Source organism: Podarcis bocagei (assembly GCF_964188305.1).
Source record: "Podarcis bocagei genome assembly, chromosome: 3".
In the NCBI taxonomy this organism is placed as follows: Eukaryota; Metazoa; Chordata; class Lepidosauria; order Squamata; family Lacertidae; genus Podarcis; species Podarcis bocagei.
The window spans coordinates 81,302,320-81,325,050 of record NC_138127.1 but is presented as its reverse complement, the minus strand read 5'-3'; the positions used below and the strand labels follow the sequence as shown (position 1 = coordinate 81,325,050).

Below are 22,731 nucleotides of genomic sequence, written 5' to 3'. Positions count from 1 at the left end.
TTACCAGCCTGCGTTAACAACATTTTAGTTGTTCTTCTGTTATTATTTATTTGAGAGGCTTGTATATCCCCCTTCATCAGTCTCCCTGTGATGGCTAGTAATTACATGTGTGCAATAGTACAAGGGGAAGTCAGAAGTACATTTGGTGTACATTTGTTGCTCTCTCTCTCTCTCTCTCTCTCTCTTCTTTGTTTTTGTTTATTTTATTTTTTATTGTACTATATTATGAAAAGCCTTAATAAAATATTTATTTTTTAAAAAATACATTTGGTGCTATGAATATAAACACCCTCAGGAATATGGCATCCCAGTGTGCAGACTTGGTGTCCAGGACTTAATATGAGGTAAATAAGCAATAGGCAGGATTGAGCTCTGGAACGTGTTAAAACTCAGTGTGTAGGAGAGTGTCTTTGAGCCTATGTTTATTTACTAAAGTTATATCTTGCATTTGGTCCAAGGTGTTCAAGGCAGCTTACAAAATTATTTTCCCACGTCCCTATTTCCACCTCACAACAACCTTGTGAGGTAGGTTAGGCTGAGAGATAGGGATTTGCCCAAGGTCATCCAGTGATTCATTATTTAATTTCTATACCACTGAAATATATTAAAAATACAGTGTTACCTCAGGTTAAGTACTCAATTCGTTCTGGAGGTCTGTTCTTAACCTGAAACTGTTCTTAACCTGAAGCACCACTTTAGCTAATGGGGCCTCCTGCTGCTGCCAAGCCGCTGGAACATGATTTCTGTTCTCATCCTGAAGCAAAGTTCTTAACCCGAGGTACTATTTCTGGGTTAGCAGAGTCTGTAGCCTGAAGAGTATGTAACCTGAAATGTATGTAACCCGAGGTACCACTGTATCTCTAAGCAGTATACAAAAAACTGAAGCAACAACAGTCGACTTAAACAAAATATTACAAAAATACACGTTTGTGTATAAACATGTTACATTAATACAAAGTAACTAATCTGTCTATCTATCTGTCTATCTCAATTCATTTTCCTTCTGACACTCAGCCTCCAGGTTACAAACAAACTCTCAGCTCACCCACAAAAGTCTCCTGGAAAGAGTGGATATCATCTTTAGGACTCAGCTACATTAGTCAAACAACACTTTGAATGTGTTATAGACATGCAACACCAGATGGCGCCAGAGAGCAAACAAATTTTCTATGTGATTTTTACATAGGGTTTTCTTTTCTTTTGTTATAAATGATTTAATTTCTGACTTATAGTGTTTCTTTTCCTGTGTGTAGATCCACCCTTGGTCTCTCACTCTCACTTGCTTTTTATGGGCAGACCCAAGGTGGATGGTACTTCTTCAGGTTGCCCACAGCTGGGTCTCATTCACCTGCATTTGCCACAGCCAGTTCCAGGTGCAACAGGTTTGTTGAGTTTCCCAAGGGGTCCAAAGGATGGGAAGAGGGGCCCCATCCACTCATAGCTCTTGCTTCACACTCTGTCCCCTTTTCCTCTAGCTACTTTATGTCTGAGGGGGGATTTGAACCCAGGTCTCCCTGGTCCTTGTTTAACACTCTTAACCACTGCTCTACAGTAATTCCCATATTCCTTTCCCTGACCATTGTTTAACTAAAACTAGCCGATGGATTTTGGGGTTACACATCACCCTTGAGTACAAAGCTTCCAGATAGTATTAGAGTTGGGAACATTGCTGAATTGAGAAAGCAGTGTCTAAATTTAGCTGCATTAGTGCTGGGCCAAAACATTTTGATGTCTGAAATTGAATAGCAGATTGTAGCTCTCTACCCAATTTAGGGTGTATAATATCCAAGACTGGCCAAGTTATTTGGCACCTGAGACATAAACTCCCACAAGTGCCGCACCATGGAATTCAAAATATAACAACAACAATAATAACAATTCACTGCCCTTTCATGACTGCCCAAAATTGGCTGCCTGAGGTGGACACCTCAGTCTGCAGAATGGAAGGGCCACACAAAACTGGGGCAATGAGTAGGGAAAAGCATTTCCAAACTTCAAGGCATCAAACTCAGCTGTGAAATCTGTTATGTAGATCCTCTCCTATTCTAAAATAAATGCCTTGTTGTCCTGTGGCAGTGATGTGGAATCCACAGCCCTGCATATGCTGTTCTGCTGTTCGACTACAATTCCCATCATCCCTAACGGCTGGCCTTGCTGGCTGCAGCTGATAGGAAATGTAGTCCAACAGCGTCTGGAGGGCCACATAATGCCCTGTCCTATGACATGGATCTATATAATCAGGAAGCCCAAAGACCTCTTGTAAATTTGCACAGACTGAGGAATGAATAAGAAAAGAAAGAGGAAATGTGAAAGAAATGCAGAGGAAAAGGCAACAGAGGTTGCGTTACTAAGAAATTGTAGAAGGGCGGCTTAAAGACATCTTGTCGGTTATCCTAAAACCTTAGAAACACATGTCCCTGTTTCACTTCACTCCCCTTTTCCTGCCTTTTCTATCAGAAAATCGGGAGAAGATGAGGATGGTGGAAGAAATGAGGCACCAGTTGAAAAAATAATAATAATGAAGGGATGGCTGATCATGCTGCCTCCTTCTTCCCTCTTTCCTTTTTGCCCGCCAAGCGTTGAACTGATTAGAGTGTAATTAAGGCCATAAAACCCTCAGCTTATCCACCTGTTTATTCACTAAAGTCTCAGGCTCATCAGGCAAATTAGCTGCTTCCAGGCTGCACGTTGGGCCTAGAGCTGGACTGATTAATGAAGTTTATTGGGAGCTGTTAAAAGCATTAACTGAAGGAAATCTCAGCAATTCGTCATATTTAAGGGATGGAAATTAAATCTCCCCATGCAAATGAGAGGAGACTCCAAAGCAGCTTCTTTTTAGAGGTTACAGAGGGGGAGTGGGGGTGGCTGGGTGGGTGGGAGGTAGGGAGGAATGGATGAGTTTTATTCACCAGGCTGCTTTGTGTCTCTCTCTGTCCCTTGGGCAGCTGACCCCAGAGCAAACGCTGCTTCCCAGGAGCCATTACCCACCCTCGTAATGGAGCTCATTTAGTGTTTGGGTAAAAACATAAGACAAGGCCTTGATTGGGCAGGCTGTGGTTCTTAGAGTGACAGGGCCCAAGTGGAACGACCAGGCCGAGAAAGGCAGTTCCCTATCCACTTGAGATGTCTGCAACATGTGATTTCAAATAATGACATTTTAGCAGTTGCAGTGACTTCATTATCATCCAGCTTGGCAGCAGCTTTATAATTTATTTTGCGCTCTTTGTTGGTAATCTGATCTGAAAACTGAACAAGATGCTTGAAAATGTTTTTTGTCTGGAAGCTGCCCTTTGTATCCCAGGAAGCTGCCTTATCACATTGCCTCAGAACTGGCTCTGCTGACTGGCATTAGCCGTCTTTTCCATCTCTAACTGAATATGCTCCAACATTCCTCAGATGAATATGGGGACACTTCCCACTCTGCCCCCATCCCCTTAAACTGATCCTCCTTGACCTCACATTTTTTGTGTCGCCTGCCCCAGAGAGAGCATTTCCTCTCAGAAAAGGGGCGAGTGCCACCACCACTATGGCAACAGGACACAACGTGCACATCCTCCAACGTCCTGAGAAAACCCGTTAATCCTGATTTTATTTTATTCTTTGGTAGATTTGCAAAAAGAAAGACACACACTGATAAGGGAGGAGGCCAGTGGCAGTGGAGAGGCAAAAGGATGCTCCTTTGCAGTTGCAGCTGCCGCCATCGTCGTCACTCAGGACAAGCGCCGGCTCATCCTCCTCCCTGAGCTTGGCAGTGGTGCAGGCAGGGGAAATAGGGACATTCCAGGATCCAATCAGAAACTGGGATGGCTTTTTGTAATAACAAGACTGTCCCTGGAAAATTGGGATACTTGGAGGGTATGTAAAGGGAGATGTCAGGGATTGAACTAGAGTCCCTTTTCACACAAAACTTGTCTTCTGCTTCTAAGAAACTGCCCTTTCCATATAACCTAGCTGCTGGTGGCATTATTAAAGAAAACCATCCCTGCAAATGAGACTGATAAGAATAAAAACCAAACGAGAATTTAGAAAAAGCCTAAAACTGAGCTGGTATGCGGGTGGCACTATGGGTTACACCACAGAGCCTAGGACTTGCCGATCAGAAGGTCGGCGGTTCGAATCCCCAGCCAATATAGCGAGATGAGCGCCGCAACCCCAGAGTCGGCCACGACTGGACCAGGGGTCCCTTTACCTTTACCTTTAAAACTGAGCTATAGCCCTTCCTCATAAGATCCATGACATGGAAAAACAAAGTCCTTGTGTGGACTGAGTGGGATCAATTTAATGTTTTCTGAGGGAGTTGGGTAGCAAATGAAGGGTCTCTTTTGAGGAATCTCTTAGAGACCTGGTCTCTTGGGGATCAGTACATTGTATAGGCAGCATGTGCCAAAAGTGTCCTCCCACTCAGGGGGTAAGTTCTACTGGATACAGGGGGAAAGTATTTGTTCAAGATTCAGGTACAAATCTGATGCATGTTTCTTTTTCATACATGTTCCTCTGCTACTTTAATGCTCCTTGTTGGCCTGTAACTTTCTGATTTCTGTTTCTGCAGCTCAGTGGCAACTCTTGTTGGCTTGGGTCAACCATTTCCTCCAATCCCAGAGGTTAAGATGCAGGAGGGCAAATTGACCCTATTCTTGGGAAGTTCTCTGGGGCAGTTTTCTGCCATGGTCAGAGGCAATATCTTGGCAGTCTCATCTTGGGAGTTTCATAATATGGGCCTCTATCACAGTAATTAAAGATACATTAACCTGTTTTTATTTCCTTCTTTGAGTCCTTCCTTGAAGAAACACATTGCAAGTGAAACTCAGAGTCAAATCAATTCTAAAGAATGAATAGTTGCAATGAATTTCAAAGACTCTGAGAAAGATCAGATAACCTTTTATAATCGACAAATAATTTTACGAGTTTAATTCACAAAACAAATTACAACTTGTTTATTTATTTAGTAGCAGTTGTACCATCTAATTAAAAAAGGAATTCTAGGTGTTTCACAATGAAACAACTCCCTCTAAACAATGTAAAATAAGAACCAACATTTTAAAATACAGTCTGAAGGGCTAGGTAGGAGATGTTGCCAGAGAACCTGTCCACATAGTGCATCCACAGTCGGGTAACAAGGAATTTTATATTGTATTTAGTCCCCCTATGTGGATGTTTTCCAGAATTTAAAAAATCCAAGTTTACTGTTGAGAAACTGCAGGCTGCCCACTGAATGGGGAGAGAATCAAGTGGACAAAGTACAAATATTTAAGGCACTTATGGCTTCAAATTCATGTTAAACTCCCACGTGGATGAGCCCTAAACTATGACGGTATAACTCGAGTTTCTCTGATTATTATCAACAGGTTTAAATTTGGTTTATAACAGTAAAGTGTTGTGTAGTCTAAACTGGCTGCCTTATAATTAAATAGCTCTTCCAAACATTCTCACCTAGGACTCAGCTATACAGCTGCAAATAAAATGTTTTAACGTGCATTATACAAAAGTGACACTAGATGGGGATGATGAGCTATGGCATAGTCAATACATTTTTCAAAACATTTTTAAAGAAAGCATTTTCATGACTTTTAAAAAATATGTGTCTAGATTCCACCTCAATACCAACAATCACAGATGGGATAAAAACCATGAAAAAGTCAAAAGGCACTTTTTGGTGTAATATGAAAATACTCTTAGTTACAGCAATCCTTGATAAACTGAGAAAGTAATGTTCATTCTTCTGCCGTGCTGTGGATACACAGATATCAAATCAAAGGGAAAGATCATAGAGTTAGGAGCGCACAGAAGGGCCCTGTGTAAGCAAAATGTATTTCCGCCAAAATAGAAGCCCTATTCATCCACGGTATTACTGGAATTCGTAGCAGGAATTAATGGGAAATTGTGGGTTAGCACTTTGGTTTCTGACCCAGATAAGACAAAAATTGGGAGAGGTTAAAGCGGTACACTTTGGATACCTGTGGCCTTTCTCTTTGGCCTCTGGTAGACACTGCTATCCTCACTAGCATGCTCATTACAGTGGTGCCTCGCAAGACGAAATTAATCCGTTCCGCGAGTCTCTTCGTCTAGCGGTTTTTTCGTCTTACGAAGCAACCCTATTAGCGGATTAGCGCTATTAGCGGTTTAGCGGCTATTAAAGGCTTAGCGGCTATTAAAGGATTAGCGGATTAGCGGCTAAAAGGCTATTAGCGGCTTAACGGCTTAGAAAAAGGGGGGAGCGGAAAAAAATCGGAACACTTGCAAGACGTTTTCGCCTTGCTAAGCAAGCCCATAGGGAAAACCGTCTTGCGAAGCAGCTCAAAAACAGAAAACCCTTTCGTCTAGCGGGTTTTCCGTCTTGCGAGGCATTAGTCTTGCGGGGCACCACTGTATCTCATACAATACTTGAGATGACAGGGGGAAGGGTAGTCAGAATTTCCCTGGAAGAGCTAGCAGTCAGATGAAAGGAGGAGCAGTAGAAGTGGGGAGGGTGTTGGTTTGAATAGCCTTGCCCTGGAATTCCCTCCCTGCATAAACAGGGTTTACAGTGGTACCTCGGTTTTTGAACAGCTTAGTTCACGAACAACTTGGAACCCAAACGGTGCAAAACCAGAAGTAGGTGTTCCGGTTCTTGATTCCCCCCCCCCCCCGGAAGCCAAACTTGCTCCATTTTGAGTCCCCCTGTGTTTCCTGTTGAACTGCTAATTTGCACACACACACCCCCATTATAATTCAAGCCTTCTGTTTCTGATTGCAGTGTTCTGAGGTAATATTTGGAGCTTATATTTGGTGCTTTTGTTTTTGCTATTTATTTTGCGTTTTTGGTTTTGAGGCTTTTTCAGTTAATTTGATTGATTGATTGATTGATTGATTGTGTGACTGCGGAAATGGATAAAAGCCCCCATCCAAACAATGACTATCATCAGTGCAGGTAAGAAATTTCGTTAATTTTAATTTTTATCATCTACAATACTGTTTTACTTGTTTTATAGTACAGTACATTGATTATTGCTTTCATTTTATGGATTAATGGTCTCGTTAGATGGTAAAATTCATGTTAAACTGGTGTTTTAGGGGTTATTTTCAAAAGTCTGGAATGCATTAATCCATTATGCATTACTTTCTATGGGAAAGCATGCCTTGGTTTTGGAACACTGGTTTTGGAACAGACTTCTGGAATGTATTAAGTTTGAAAACCAAGGTACCAATGTATTCAGGAAAAATAATCTTAAATCATGTGTAATTTGCCTGTTGATCAAAAGTTTCCTGAATTTAAGCCTGAGGGGAAGAAAATGGAAAAGAAATGGAAGCTCAGTTCACTACAGAAACATTGGACCGGATCCAGCTAATGAATCTCACTAGCAGAAGCTCATGCAAGGACATTTCCCACTCCCCATCTCCACCCACATGTGCCCCCATGCTCCCAAATTGGCTTGAGACGGTCAGGAGAACCCCCAGAACGGGGGGGGGAGGGGATCATTCCATCTTGCAAGCTGAAATGGTAACCTTTGGACATAGTGCCAAGCTGAATTCCTCCAACTGGGTTGGATCTAGATTTCCTTTCCACCAACTGGAGCATCCTTTACCCGAGTTCCACTCAAAGGAGGAAGAGATGGAGGAAGAGATGATTGTTCCTCCCTTTGTATCCATTCTCTCTCTCTCTCTCTCTCTCTCTGGCAGTGGGATCCTTCTTTCCCATCCATGGAAGGTGAAGTCTGGGTCCTACCCATTTTTAGAAGTTTACCAATAAGTTTCAGCTCATGTCATATCATTCTTTGTAACCATCAACAAAGACAAGATAAAGAAGGAAAGAAGGATTGCTTTAGTGCACTTCATACTTGCGGGTTTCCTGACTAGAGATATGGTTATTCACTGCAGTTATTTGATTAACAGTTTATCCACCGTAATATTTACCTGTTTCAGTGAGTTGTGGGGAAACGGAATTTCAATAAGGAACTGAAATTGGGTTTGCTAGTTTGCTCAAGGCTTCCTGCAGTTTTCTGTTTGTACAGAACTTTTTTTTCCAATAGGATGGCTAGCATCTGCACACCTGTCATAAAGCAGTACAACTATTTCCAAATACGCTTCATAGAAAATAGCTAAAATGATCTCTTAAGCAAATCAATTTAGTGTAAGATTATGCAAGCCTTTGACTTACATAGAACTCCGCCTTTGACAAAATGGATAATAATTTTCAGCCAAGATTGAGAACCAGCAAATACAATGGATGTATGTGCTTGAGAAGTGTACACATTGTCCCCAATAGCTAGAGGATACTTGAGTAATTTGTGACTGTAGCACATTCAGAGTTCATCAGTTTTCAAAACTGGGAACAGAGCTTCACAACTTCTATATAATACTGCCTGGAAGCACAACACACTTTAACAGCTATTGTTCTCATGATATGGCTTATAGTTTCATTCTTCAAATAAAGTAAAGCTGCAGTCCTATGCATGCTTACTTAGAAATAAGCTCCATTGAGCACAGTGGGAGACATTTTGCTGCCTGAGGCAAAGGACAAGGTGGCACCCACAACAGAAGCTGGCCAGACTAGTAGCTGAATCCGAATTCAACACTGGCAACAGGATTGCATCCTCCAGCACCCCTAAGGGCAGCAAACTAGGTGAGCCATAGCTCATCATCTCCAACAAAGGGATCAGAAACAACAGCCAGAGGGCTGCTGGAACCTGCTACCTGAAGTAATGGCCTCCCTCTGCCCTACAGTAGGGCTGACCCTAGTTGGGATTGCTTTTAAGTAAACATGCTTAGTCCTATTGAATTTGAAGGTGTTTGTTGGCTCCTGATATACCTTGCTAAGTCACAGCTTACCTGCACAGGTGGTTGGGTGCAAATGGGGCTACCAAAGATAAAGTATTGATTTCTACACACTTGGTATGCAGCGAAAACTGAGAGAGGATCTTGCTCATTGGACCCAGATAAGACCTGCCTATCTGTCAAAGTGCCTTCTCCCATATAAACAGTTCCAGGTACTGCAATTGGCAGCGTCTCTTTCTGTTGTGCCCCAAGTGGATTTAGCCCACTGAGTGGCAGTATGGTAGGGGGTCTTCTTCTGTTGTGGCTCACCAGTCTTGGAATTCCCTTCCCCTGGAGGGACAGGCAAAATGGACCATAAGGGGTTTCCTACTGCTATTTTAAACAAAAAAAAAAAACCTGTTTCCCCATCTAACTCAATATTCTCTGTACTGTACTGTACTGATTAGCAGTTGCTCTTTAGTATTTCAGAGAGGAGCCTTTCCTGGCCCTTGCTGGAGAAGTTAGCATCCAATTTGCCGTACCTGCCAAAGGCTGCTTCATAACCAACACCTGAGTTTGCTGAAAACACAAACAAAGCTGGATGTTATCAGCATGGCAATACCTTACTCCAAAACCATGAATAATCTCACCTATAGGTTTTATGTAGACTTCAAATTGTGCTAAATTAATGACACTCTCCGCTATCCCATTGCATCAGTGTATGCAAAAATATAAGGATGGAGAATGTAATGGTATGTGTGTAGAGGCCCACAGAGCACAATGGAAGGAGGCAAAGCTTCTCCCTCCCGTCTCAATGCCATTTTCTTTCTAAGTATAATGTGGGGAGGGGGGGTTGTGTGAACCGTTGTGGTTAGGATGGATTACAGCAGCAGCAGCAACAACAACAACAACAGATCAGTGGAAGCCTGGGAAAGTAGAAGGGTCCTTGCAGCTTACCAGAAAGACAGGAGAGTGGGCACCAGGTGAATTTCTCTGGGCAGCCTGTTCCAAGGCTGGGGCATTTCCACAGAAAAAGTTCTGTGCCCTGTAACTTCCCAGTGCACCCCAGATAGCCAAGGGGTTCAGATAGGAATGGGGTAGCAATTTGATTCTGTTCACATTTAAAGGCAAACTTACCTCATTCACATTTTCCCATAAAATATCCAAGCCGAAGCGCAGCCATCTTTCAAAATTCAAATTTCTCTGAATTTTGCAATGCAGTTCTCTAGCCAAGTAATGTGTACAGAAATGCATATGCTAGTGTAAAGTGTCCCTATGAATGTGTGTATGAGTGAAAACAACACATAAAAGGCATTATATTGGGAAAAGGTTGCTTTGCAAACATTTTATATTAATGTGTATTTTAGGAGAAATTTGCACTAAAATTAAGGTGAATTTTCATGAAGACTTCTTTAAAAAAAGGCAAACTGTTGTGGAAATGTGGAGACCTGAATTTAAGATTATAAAAATGAGAAACTGAGAGAAACCAGAACTGATGTCTGAAGTGCCTCTGATGACTGGATTTACAGTGTGGCATGGACAGTCAGAAGCAGGTCATAAACCTTACCCTTCCCACTTTGCTCTCCCCAAAACACTAGTTTTGTCCTACTGAGGGTTATTTCCAGGCACAAGAGTTTCATGGGCAAAAGAAACAGTAAAGGAGACATGTTTTGAAACGGTGGGGGCAGGAATGAAGAAAGGGAAAGGGTCCCGCACATAATTTCTACCACCCACTCACTCATGCTGCACTTTTAAATCACCCTAGCTTTGCCTTGCTTTATATAGCAGTGATGGCAACCCAGTTCTAACACATGCTGTTGCCGTGTTTAATTTGCCCGGTAGAGACCAAGGTACATCTGAGAACAGGTGAGGGGCCATGGTGAGCGGCCGAGTGCCTTGCTTTGCATGTGAATGCTCCCATCATCAGTCCTTGGACTCTTCGGATAAAAAGGGTGACGTAGAGTAGGTGATGGGAAAGGCTTCTGCCAGACACCGTGGAGAATCTCTCCCAGTCGTAGTAGGCTTATTGGGCTGGGGAGCACAAATGTAGTCTGATATTAGTCAGCTTCCTAATAGGAAATGGAAACGCAATGCAAATCAGTGAAAAAATAGGGAAAGGCAACTTATTTCCAGCTTCAACATTCATACAAAAATATCATGCCTTTCAGTCTTCCACACATTGACATTAGTTGCATGGCACCCTGCATCTGCAAAACTCTCAAGTATACAGAGAAGCTTCCTGTATATTCCTTCTGGGTAATTTGTTAGTGGAAATGCAAAGCAAGATTTCTTTCTGCGTACAGTGTACTTGATTTGTTGCTGGCAACATTTGACAGCTCACCTGATCAGCTTTTGGCCTCATAATTATTTCAAACTGTCTTTGTTCTTTCTGTGCCTTCTGCAATATATTTGATTATTATTTTTTTGGTCCTTATTAACTTTTTACAGCATGTTTTTCAGCTGTGGCTAAAATCACAGTGTTAATGAACCAACCACAGTAATCACTTTTAGTTATCTAGGAGCTTTAATGAAGCATAATTAAAAGTAACATGACATGTATGGAAAGAGCTGTTCCAAACTCTTTTATTATTATTATTATTATTTATATCCTGGTTTTTTTTTTCTTGAATAGAAATTATTCCTTATTCCAGTTTTCGGTGCAATAATTGCTGCATTCAGTGAGAGCTCTTATCAGAAAACCAGAACCTGAGGGGGGAAACACCATAGTTTCCTTGGGAGGGACATTTAGCTAATCCTTAAGTCAAACACACTCAAGAAACATACTCAAGAAAATGGAAGTACATGTCACAGTGAGGAATTGCTTCAACAACTGGCATATGATTCTTTCCCCTCTTGCATGAGAATATATCGAATGAAGAATTATGGCAGATTATATATTCCATTTAGGAGATAATTGTGAACATATATGTGAATGTTTGCATGCTGAAATTCTTTAGCTCTCCAGAAGAAACATGCTTTTTTTTATTATGAAAATCTCCTCTTTTCATACTTTTTGAGGAATAGATCTAGAGAGTATAGCACCTGCACTTTAAAGCAAAGTTTTTATGTCAACAGATAGCATGCAAAAAAAGGTTAATAAAGCAAATTTGCTCTCCATCCTTAACTGATGTTGTTTTAATAAGCTGCTTCAATTCAATAGACTTAGCTTTTCTGCTGTTCTGCTATATTTGAACTAGCTGTTTTAAGTCACAAGTGTTCTATTAAGACATATGTAATGACAAATCTTACCTCTCCTTAAAGTAAATCCAAACTCCAGCAGCAAAAATTGGTTAATGTCATTTTAATGTCACCAGTAGATTTTAAGTACAGGATAAATCAATTATTGTAATCGCAGCCCTTGTGTAAATCACTAAAAGCAAACCAACCTCAGGATTATAAAATGAATCTTTGACAAGTATTCAAGGTTTTAGCATATTCCCAATAATGAGGATTAAGCACTTGCTATCTTGTGAAAGAAAAGTTTTATTCAGTTACTAAGGAATATGTGCGTAATCATTAAGAGAGGTCAGATTAACAAAGGTATTTTGCAAAAAAAAGGGCACCCAGTACAACATCTGGTGGAAGATCAATGATAATTTTGTCAATTCTTTTTGTAAAAGGGGAAAGATTAAGAAAGTGATAAGATAATGGAGTAGCTTAATGCTATATTTTGAAAGAATGGACAGAAATTATAATGGTATCATAAAATATAGTTATATAACTTTTTGACATTTTTATGTCAAGAAAAAGACTATTCTTCCTTGAACCAAGAGCAAACAATGATTTCTGAAATCCACGGGCAATTCAGTCAATCCCAAATAAGTCCTGATTCTACATGAAGGGATTATGTAAAAAAGGCTCCAGACTAGTCTATCCGGTTCATTAGAATTCCTCACACTTCACTTTTTTTGTAGCTGTATATGCGGAAAAGAAATTTGAATGTAATGTTCTGACTCGTGATGAAATCCTGTGATATTTTTTTTTAAAAGACCAATCATATGTTTAATTGGATAATTTGTTCCAAAATACAGTTCACTCTAAAGGAGACTTTATGCTGAGTATAAATGATGAATAATCTTACCATGTATTGCTTTTTGAAAAGCCAGCCTTTTACTTTTCTGTTTAGTGGAATGTTGAAAACAGAACCGGTCGTCAGCAGGAATGTGTCTTATAAGGGCAAAATGGCTTTATTGTATTATCATTAATAATTTAATTATTAATGAGAAACTGTGCATTAAGTGTCAGAATATTTTTTTATTAATGTCTGATATCAGTGTTTACATGTGCTCCCCCCCCCCCTGCAACGTTGCAGTATATACATATATCTTTTTAATCCAAGTACACTTGGGTTTTATCTAGAAAGATTTGTTTTGTACAAGCATTTTAAATTAATGAATATGACTTGGCTCTGGGGATCCCTTTCTGTTAATTGGAAGAGGGTTTTAAAAATACCTTCTCCAGCTTCCCGTTCTGTCCTTTTGGCACATGGAATTACAAGTTTATTTTTAAACAGCACGATACAAAATTCCGTGTCTGTTGCAACGGAGAAAAGAATTTACATAGCTATTTGAGCTGCAATTTTTTTCTTTTCCAAAACAACACGTCTCTGTTCATAGATATGTCTTTCTGCATGCTTACAGTCATGGTGTCATATGAATTGTGGCGTAATAGCATTTAGTTATGGATGTGTTGGGGAAGTGTGCATATTATTCATAAATTGCACTCCGCAATGTAAATGAATATCTGCCATTTGAAAACAAAACCAAAAACATTTTTACCACTTCAATTTCAAGAACCAAAATATTTTTTAAAAAAATATTTATTTTTCAAATAAAACATAAATGCCATGGCTACTAAATTGGAGAGAAAATTGTTATATGAAAGTCATATGTGGTTTAAATGTACTGCATTTTAGATCTTGATGTAAGAATAAATATTCTTACGACAGGCTTCCTCTGTATAGGAGTAATGTTTATAGATTTGTCTGGCTGCTAAATTGTTGAATCTATTTAGTTTTTCATGTAAAAGATTTTAATTTTCTTTTATTGCTACACATTAGATGCCATTGTTCCTCATGCAACTGAGGACTGAATTTTATTATCTGGCGCGGGTTCTAGAGGGGTAAAGCAAAATGACCGAAGAGGAAAATCACAGTCCTTTAAAAAGAAGGATTCCTTGACAAAATTGTAATCACCTTTAGAAACAGTTTGTGGATAATCAAGGATTGTTACAGTAAATGAATAGCATCAAGAACACGCTGCTTAAAAGACGGGGAATTTCTGCTGAAAGGATATATTAATGCACAGAAAGATCATCTGAGTCTGTCCTGTATATGTGATAGAACAGAAATTTGCAGTAGACGTCTGGCATCTGGTGGCTTGGAAATGAAATGACAGCCTTTCCTGAAAGGCAGCAAGAAGGTTTAAAGACTGCTTCGAATCTTGGTTTTATTGCAAATGGGAAATCACAGTTTCATTTCCTAACAAACTTTCAAAGCCTCTCAATTTTTTTTCTGCAGAGAATTTGGAGTTCTTGCAACATCTCTGTGTGGTCACAATACTAATGATCATAGAATCATAGAGTTGGAACCTGAAACCTTGGCGTTATCAGCACCACGCTGTAACCAACTGAGCTATTGAGGGTGATTGCTATTGGTTTAATTTTCCACTAAAGAAAAAAAAAAGGCTATGTGCCAAAACATATGGCCATTTCTCTGAATTTACCCCTCTGATCTCAAAGTACCTTTCTTTGTGGGAGAAAGCAAGAGAAATTAGGGGTTTTTGTGCCATATCAAGCAGAGAGGAAGGAAGGAAGGGTCTCTAGAGTGCCGAATTTAATCCCTTTCCCACAAGTTCTGCAACTAGAATAATTTGTGTAAATAAACTTGACATCAGCTGGGGTTGTCCTGCCCACCCTGTATCTCCAATGCTGTGGCTAGCTCTATTTTGCCATGCAGATTTCTACAGCCTCCAGTTATAAGCAACTGCCTTCAACTTCTATGGCTAAAACTATACAGCACCGTGACTTTCCCTTTCTTCTTGGATGGTTCTTTTGGGATATTGGTTAGAAATAAAAATCCTTGCATTCTTCCATTGTGGTGATAGGATAACCTTGCAAAACTGATACAGTGGTACCTCGGGTTACATAGGCTTCAGGTTACAGACTTTGCTAACCCAGAAATATTACCTCGGGTTAAGCTCATGGTAAACAGTGAGTGAGTGCTTTCCCCCAAAACCTCTAGTTATATATACAGTGGTACCTCGGGTTACATACGCTTCAGGTTACATACGCTTCAGGTTACAGACTCCACTAACCCAGAAATAGTGCTTCAGGTTAAGAACTTTGCTTCAGGATGAGAACAGAAATCGTGCTGCGGCGGCGCAGCAGCAGCAGGAGGCCCCATTAGCTAAAGTGGTGCTTCAGGTTAAGAACAGTTTCAGGTTAAGCACAGACCTCCGGAACGAATTAAGCACTTAACCCGAGGTACCACTGTACTTTCATATACTTGATGCTATGCAAACAATACACATAAAATAATCTACAAACTGACACATCCATGGGTCATGAAGTGGTTAGTCTCAGTGTGTGCCATTCTACATAAACATGATAACCTTTGAAATAGTTCTTCAGGGAGGAACAGAATAGAAAAATTGAATAAAAAAGGAGAAATAGATATATTTTAAATTCTATGATGTGGATTATTCATACTTTTCTGAGACATTCAGATATGGAGCTCTGGCATCCTTCCCTCTATGACCAAACTTGGGTGGCCTCATGCCACACGACCATCAGTTTGGAAGAAAAATGGGGCCAGCCAGACATAACAGGTAGGTTATAACCAAGGAGCAACCCAGGAACCCTAAAGTATTCTGTTCATACAGTACTAGGAAATAATAATAATAATAATAATAATAATAATAATAATAATAATAATAATAATAATTAATTTATTTGTACCCCGCCCATCTGGCTGGGTTTCCCCAGACACTCTGGGCGGCTTCCAACAAAGATGCAAAATACACTAAAATGTCACATATTAAAAACTTCCCTGAACAGGGCTGCCTTCAGATGTCTTCTGAATGTCAGGTAGTTGTTTATCGCTTTGACATCTGATGGGAGGGCGTTCCACAGGGCGGACGCCACTACCGAGAAGGCCCTCTGCCTGGTTCCCTGTAACTTGGCCTCTCGCAGTGAGGGAACCGCCAGAAGGCCCTTGGAGCTGGACCTCAGTGTCCGGGCAGAACGATGGGGGTGGAGACGCTCCTTCAGGTATACTGGACTGAGGCCGTTTAGGGCTTTAAAGGTCAGCACCAACACTTTGAATTGTGCTTGGAAACATACTGGGAGCCAATGTAGGTCTTTCAAGACCGGTGTTATATGGTCTTGGCGGCCGCTTCCAGTCACCAGTCTAGCTGCCGCATTCTGGATTAGTTGTAGTTTCCAGGTCACCTTCAAAGGTAGCCCCACGTAGAGCGCACTGCAGTAGTCCAAGCGGGAGATAACCAGAGCATGCACCACTCTGGCGAGTTTTGAAAATCCAAAAGACATGCCTTTCTATGCTCAGTGACTCCCAGGACCTATGAAATGTTGATGACTTCAGTTTGCAGATTAAAGGAATGTGGAGAGTGTTATGTACTGAGCTTGGATCCTAGAACAATAGGCAAGTAGGATCCTAGAAGGCAGCAACCTGATTGATCTGCAGGAGTCGCCCAGTCCGGCTCCAGGAGGAAGTGAATCAGCATCCTGATTGGCCTGCAGGAACAGTCCAATCAGGCTCCAGGAGGGGAGTTGAATCAGCCAATCACATGGGACCCATTGTGTAAATAATGTATATATAGCCAGAGGTTTGGGGGGAAAGCACTCACTCACTGTTTACCATGAGCTGAAATAAAGAGCATGAAATCAACACTCAACTCCGAGTATATTTCAGAGAGGGATGGAAGGACTTGCTTTGCTTGATCCCTTAACTGCTTGTGGTATCCTAGAAGGGAGCTTAGGGTTAAGAGGATCTGTGAATCTTCTCCATGCTATATGCGAAAGCTTTGGGACAGGGAAGGGGGAAAGGCATATTTCCACTTCTCCACTCTCCAGATACCCCACGCCAAATGATACAGCAATAAAACACTGAGCCCTTGAGCACTTAATAGCACCGTGCAGAGTAGTTTCAGTAGGGTAGAAATGAAAAAGGGGTGTCCTTTTTCCTTTCCTGCCTCCACATCTGTGCTTCTAGGTTCCTGTTCCAGGCTGGTTGGAGCACCTTACAGGGCTTGTTTCTAGGGGCTGAGGAAACACTGCAACATTTAGTTGTTAGTCTCTGCTTATTGTGGACAAATAAGAAAGAAATAAGAACATATCCTTTGTGGGATTTTCACCTGGACAGATTTTGTTATTCATTTGTTCAATTTTTAAAGTTCTATTCATCTGTTAAGCCTAGCTCCTTTTGGAGCTATCCAGGATGCCACCCACCTTACGTTTTTCACTTTTTGTACTTGAACCTCTGCCCTTCCCTTCTTTATCTGGACTCGTTCTCTGCTTTGTTTGAGCTTGCCTTGCTGGAATATGAGTTAGGCTGGGATTTGAAACTGGTGTTAGAGGTACATGATCTGGTGTCCCTGACCTCTGTGCTCAGCATAAGTCCCTACTGGGCTAGAACCACATTATCCCTGAGCTGAGACCACTGCCTTGGACAGAACAAGAGGCTCTATTCTGTGCTAAGGTACCAGGGGTTAGTCAAGCAGTTCCTCAAGGATTATTGGGGATCAGGCATCCAACCACTTAAATAATAAGGTGCCTATGCTTATATAGAAACATCCAGGAAAAAGCCAATGATGGGAGATGGTGGAACATAAAAAGTTGTCTTACTGAGGCAGGTGATGGATCTGCTTATCACAGTATTATGGGCACTGGCTGCTAGTGACTCTTTAAAAATACTTGGGATGGAACCTGGGACCGCAAATAGGAAGGGAAGCCAAGATGACAAGGATTGAAACAATTGAAGCTAGGAAACATCCATCGAAGACTGGGCCATAATGTTTTAAAGCAGATAACTCTTATAGGCTCAGTAACTTGAGGAGAGTGTTCCTAGAATTATGTAAGTGTACATACCATTAAGATATTGTTCCCCGCTTAGGTGATGAGCACAGTGTACAAAGTGATGCTGAGGTCTGTTAATGTGAATACTGATGGCAGCAGTTTCTCAGGCATGGGGCTTCCATTGTCTGGCCTCTAAGTCGGTCAAATGAACCATGGGTGGCTTTGATTAGGTTACAGATTAGAAAGAAAGAGAGGGCATTTGCATTTTCCCCCCAAGCTCCTTGCTGTCTTAATGGGTTGATATGGGGTTGTGGGTCCCTAGCCATGATGGCTATGTTCTGTCACCACGGTGAGAGGCAGTATGCCTCTGAATACCAGTTGCTACATGAGCAGAATGCTGTTGTGTTTGTGTCTTCATTGTAGGCTTTCCACAGGCATCTGCCTGGCCACTGTGAAAACAGGATGCTGGACCAGATTTAGGAGACTCCTATGTGGTCAGTTCTTTGGGGACGGGACTGGATTTAGACTCCAGTGTTTCTGATGCAGGAGTCCCTGATTCAGAGGCGTCCAATCCAATGGGCTCAGGCCCATTGTAGTTTTCCAGCATTTCTGCCTGTGTCGCTGCTTGTCAGATGGACCTGACTGGCTCCTCTTCATCTGAGTTGCTCTCCAAGAACCAGGCTATTGCTCAGAGTTGGGCCCTGACACTGTCTTAGCAATCCTTCAGGACTGAAAGACAGCCTAGAAATCAAATCAGTCAGTCAGCCAATGAAAAATTTCCATGACTTCCTACTGCCACATTTACTTCTTGCCAGAAAAGTCTGTGCAATTGCCACAGAAACAATTTAGATTTGTAAGTCTAAATTCAAATGTGATTTGGCATTTGCTCTTTCTCCCCTTTCATCTCTACCATTCGTATCTGGAATTACATACCGTGGCTGTGGAATTCAATCTGTGAAATGTGACTTCAAAATTTATATTAAATCCACTGAAAAGTGCTGATTCAACTTTCAACAGTCCAGTCAGCATCATGCTTGTCTGCATTGTATCAGCTGTTGTCCGAAATTTGGAGGGCGTCACTGGTACATAAAAGTGAAATGTGAAAAAATGGCAGATTTTGGATTTCAGGGGGGTGGAGAATGGTTTCCTCCAAAAAAAGAGTTTCTGCTTTGAGTTTACGTGTACTAATTAGCCGACTCTTATCTTGGTATATAATGTGACATGATTGCAGCCTTAATATTGCATCTTTATATGTGAATCCTATGATATATTTAAAAAGTGAATCTTTGTTAATGAACTCTCTCCTTCCACTTAGAATGTTTGAAGCATTCAGTCCAGCCACTCTACAATATTAACAGATGCAGAGTCAGACAGAAAACCTATTGATCAAAAGTGATATATCCAGAAGCAACATACTGTTTACAGTAAGTTATCATTCAACTGAATAATGATTTAGCCATTTACTTGGAAAATCTTCCAAATTGAAGTCTAATACACAGATACTAGGTCTTCCTGATGGCACCACATTGCCAAGATTAAGTCCCATAAAGTATCTCACACAAATTTTATTGAAACTACTGCACAGTTCTTTATGTGTGGGATACAGAAGCACATAAAGTATCTTGCAGTAAATTTTGTAATGAATGGCCACAAACTGCTTGTTAAAGGTCCCTGTGTGAATGTTCAGCCCCTCAGAAGCTATTGCCACTCTGATGTATTTTTCTAATAGTTTGCAGCCTACCAAAACATGTCAAGAAGATATAAGTATGGGCAAATGACTTAATGGTAAACATAAGTACTATAGCATAGAAGATGAGATTATCACAGCATCTATCTATCAAAAGGTGTGTCACGGAGTGTTTGACTGACCATGAATCCTTTGCAAGTTGGTAGCATGGACTCTCCTGGATTTATTGGAAGGGAAAGTGGTATACTGTATTGAGCAGGAAATTTGTGGCAATTACTTCTCTTTTTTTTTGCTTAGAATCATAGAATCATAGAGTTGGAAGAGACCACAAGGGCCATCGAGTCCAACCCCCTGCCAAGAACCAAACGTCTTTGGTAAAATGGAGACGTCCTGCAAAATGCTAACCATGATTGCTTTAACTCTGGTAAAGATCCAAATAGCACAATGAAATCATGGTGCATCTTGCTGAATTATCCCTAGAGAATATGTATAGGGACACACCAGTGAGATCTGCGGCTTACAATCTTTTAAAATACAACATTAGAAAAATGGGGGTTGCCTTAACCATGGTTAAGTATTATTGGGGTGTATGGGGTGTTAGAGGAAGGGTAGTGTGCCTCCTTTTGGCAACTCCTGCAGCCAGGCTGGTGCCAAACATACTGCTCTGCTTTCCTTTGGACCGCATCAGCGAGGTTGAGAGGGGAGTCTTGTTGTCTGAGCATCCCAGGACCTCCACGCATACTGCCCAAGCTTGTGCTCCAGGGAGGTCACTTAGGTGCCAACACAATGGTTTGACTTCACCCCTGGAGGTGCGTTCCACTGTCTCTCAAGAAAAATGGATGCCAGCAGGTTAAATATTATGTCAATATAGGCATAATCATTATATCTATCCTTCAAGCTGTGGGTTTGCATCCTGAACTGTAAAGGTAAAGGGACCCCTGACCATTAGGTCCAGTCGTGGCCGACTCTGGGGTTGCAGTGCTCATCTCGCTTTATTGGCCGAGGGAGCCGGCGTACAGCTTCCGGGTCATGTGGCCAGCATGACTGAACAGCATGACAGCATCCTGAACTGTAGCCAGACTTAAATGGGTTTAAGGACTGTTGAGCCACTTTTTGTCAAGGCAGATAAACCATGCACAACCATGGTTTATGTGGCCATTCATTACAAAATTTCAAACTTAAAGCCGGGGATCTAGAGATTGCGGAAATTAACATCCACCCTTCCAACGTTCAAAATCTCCACTTTGACTTTGCAAATGCAAAATGTTATACACCCTGACTGATACAGAGTTAAGTCCAAAATATTTGCCACTTATGTCTGGCATAAAATGAAGAGGATATTTGGCCAAGCTGTGTAAGAGGCTTGTCAAGCGTTTCTGCTCACCCTGTTTGGCAGGAATTGTATCATAAGCCTTTTGACTGATGCCAGGTTGACAAAAAAAAAGAAAAAAAAAGAGGGGCTTTGTTGTGGCATTAATGTTTTGAAAGTGATGTTTTTGTCCCGTGCCTCAAGTGACATAACGGATCATCCCTCTTAAACCCTTTGCTGATACAGCCACTGTGATCAGGGTGATTGATGAAAAATCCAATTGGCTCTGAATGTTTTTATTGTTAAATTGTATGGAAGAACAAGACAATCACTCTACTGATATCTTCACTTCTATAGGCAATGGCTGTACATATGCATGCAGTTCAGTATATGAATGCTTGCACACATCTCAACATATGCACCAAAAGAACAAGAACACCTACAAAATAAAAGTTGCAATTAAAGTTATTTTAAAAACTAAGGGGCTCCACACTAAATGCTCATTTTCTGACCTTGCAGTTCTGATGAATGGGGTACAGTAAGCACAACAGCAAAGATGTCAGATTTGAAAGTCAGAAATCTGAGTTCAAGTCCTTTCTTTGCTATGAATCTTTCTGGGTAATCTCAGGCAAGTGAGCACTTAGAAAAGGATGCTGTAATTTATAAGGCTCAGCATGGGTTTCTCAAAAACAATTCATGCCAGACAAATTTCATTTCTTTTTTAGAAAATAGAGTTACAAGCTTGGTGGATCAGGGGAATGCTTTGGACATAGTATATTTTGATTTCAGTAAGGTTTTTTTAACAAACTCCCCCATGATATTCTTGTGGAAAAGCTGGTAAGATGTGGGCTGGACAAGGTTGCTGTTAGATAGATTTGTAGCTGGTTGACTGAATGAACACAAAGAGTGCTCATAATGGTTCCTCATCATCCTGGAATAAAGTGACAAGTGGGGTATCACAGGGTTCTGTCCTGGATGACTTAGATGAAGGAATTGAGGGGATGCTTGTCCAATTTGCAGATGACGCCAAATTGGGAGGGGTAGCTAACACAGCAGAAGACAGAACTGGGACTTTAACAGATTAGAGAACTGGGCCCAAACTAGCAAAATGAATTTCAATGGGGACAAATGTAAGGTTCTACATTTAGGCAGGAATAACCAGCTGCATAAATATAAGATCGAGGATACCTGGTTTACTAGTAGTACATGCGAAAAGGATCTAGGGGTCTTAGTAGAACACAACCCCAACATGAGTCAACAGTGTGATGCAGCAGCCAAAAAAGCTAATGCTATTCTAGGCTACATCAACAGAAGTATAGTGCCCTGATCAAGGGAAGTAATAGTACTGCTGTATTCTGCCTTGGTCTGGAGTGTCTAGTTCTGAACACCACAATTTAAGAAGGATATGGACAAGCTGGAATGTATGCAGACGAGGGCAACCAGTGGTCTGGAAATCAAGCCTTATGAGTAACAGTTGAGGAAGCCTGAGAAGAGATAGAATAGCTATCTTCAAATATCTAAAGAGCTGTCACATGGAAGATGGAGCAAGCTTGTTTTCTCCTGTTCTTGAGAGAGATTCCGACTAAACATTAGAAAGAACTTTCTGACAATAAAAGCTGTTCAACAGTGGAATCGACTCCTTTGGAACGTGGTAGTTTTTAAGCAGAGGTTGGATGGCCATTTGTCATGGATGCTTTAGCTGTGATCCCTGCATCATAGGAGGTGAGTCTAGATGACCCTCAGAGTCCCTTCCAATTCTTCAGTTCTTTGATTCTGAGTCTCTAGCTTTCTAGTCAGTATACTTCACAGGGTTGTTGTGAGACTAAAAAACTCTACTTGCATGTTTCTTGCTTGCATGCCTGAATCCTTTTGTTGTCTACTTTCAAACTTGTCCCCCCCCCCACACCTTTTTTTAAAAAATGGAATCCATCTCACACTTTTTTATAGGTGACAAGCTTTTTCAGTACTGAGG

General features: G+C 41.1%; 1 protein-coding gene across 11 annotated transcripts in view; it reads left to right on the top strand.

Moving 5' to 3' along the window:
* Positions 1 to 1,035: 1,035 nt before the first annotated feature.
* Positions 1,036 to 22,731, top strand: part of LOC308582701 (uncharacterized protein) — a 77,300-nt gene continuing 55,604 nt past the window's right edge. For 3 of the 11 annotated variants that reach the window (XR_014005785.1, XM_081186147.1, XM_081186148.1), the window contains exons 1-2: positions 2,864 to 3,855; positions 19,079 to 19,187. The gene's annotated coding sequence lies outside the window, so the exon portion shown is untranslated. The other 8 variants (XM_081186143.1, XM_081186140.1, XM_081186142.1 and 5 more) reach the window with 8 other exon arrangements.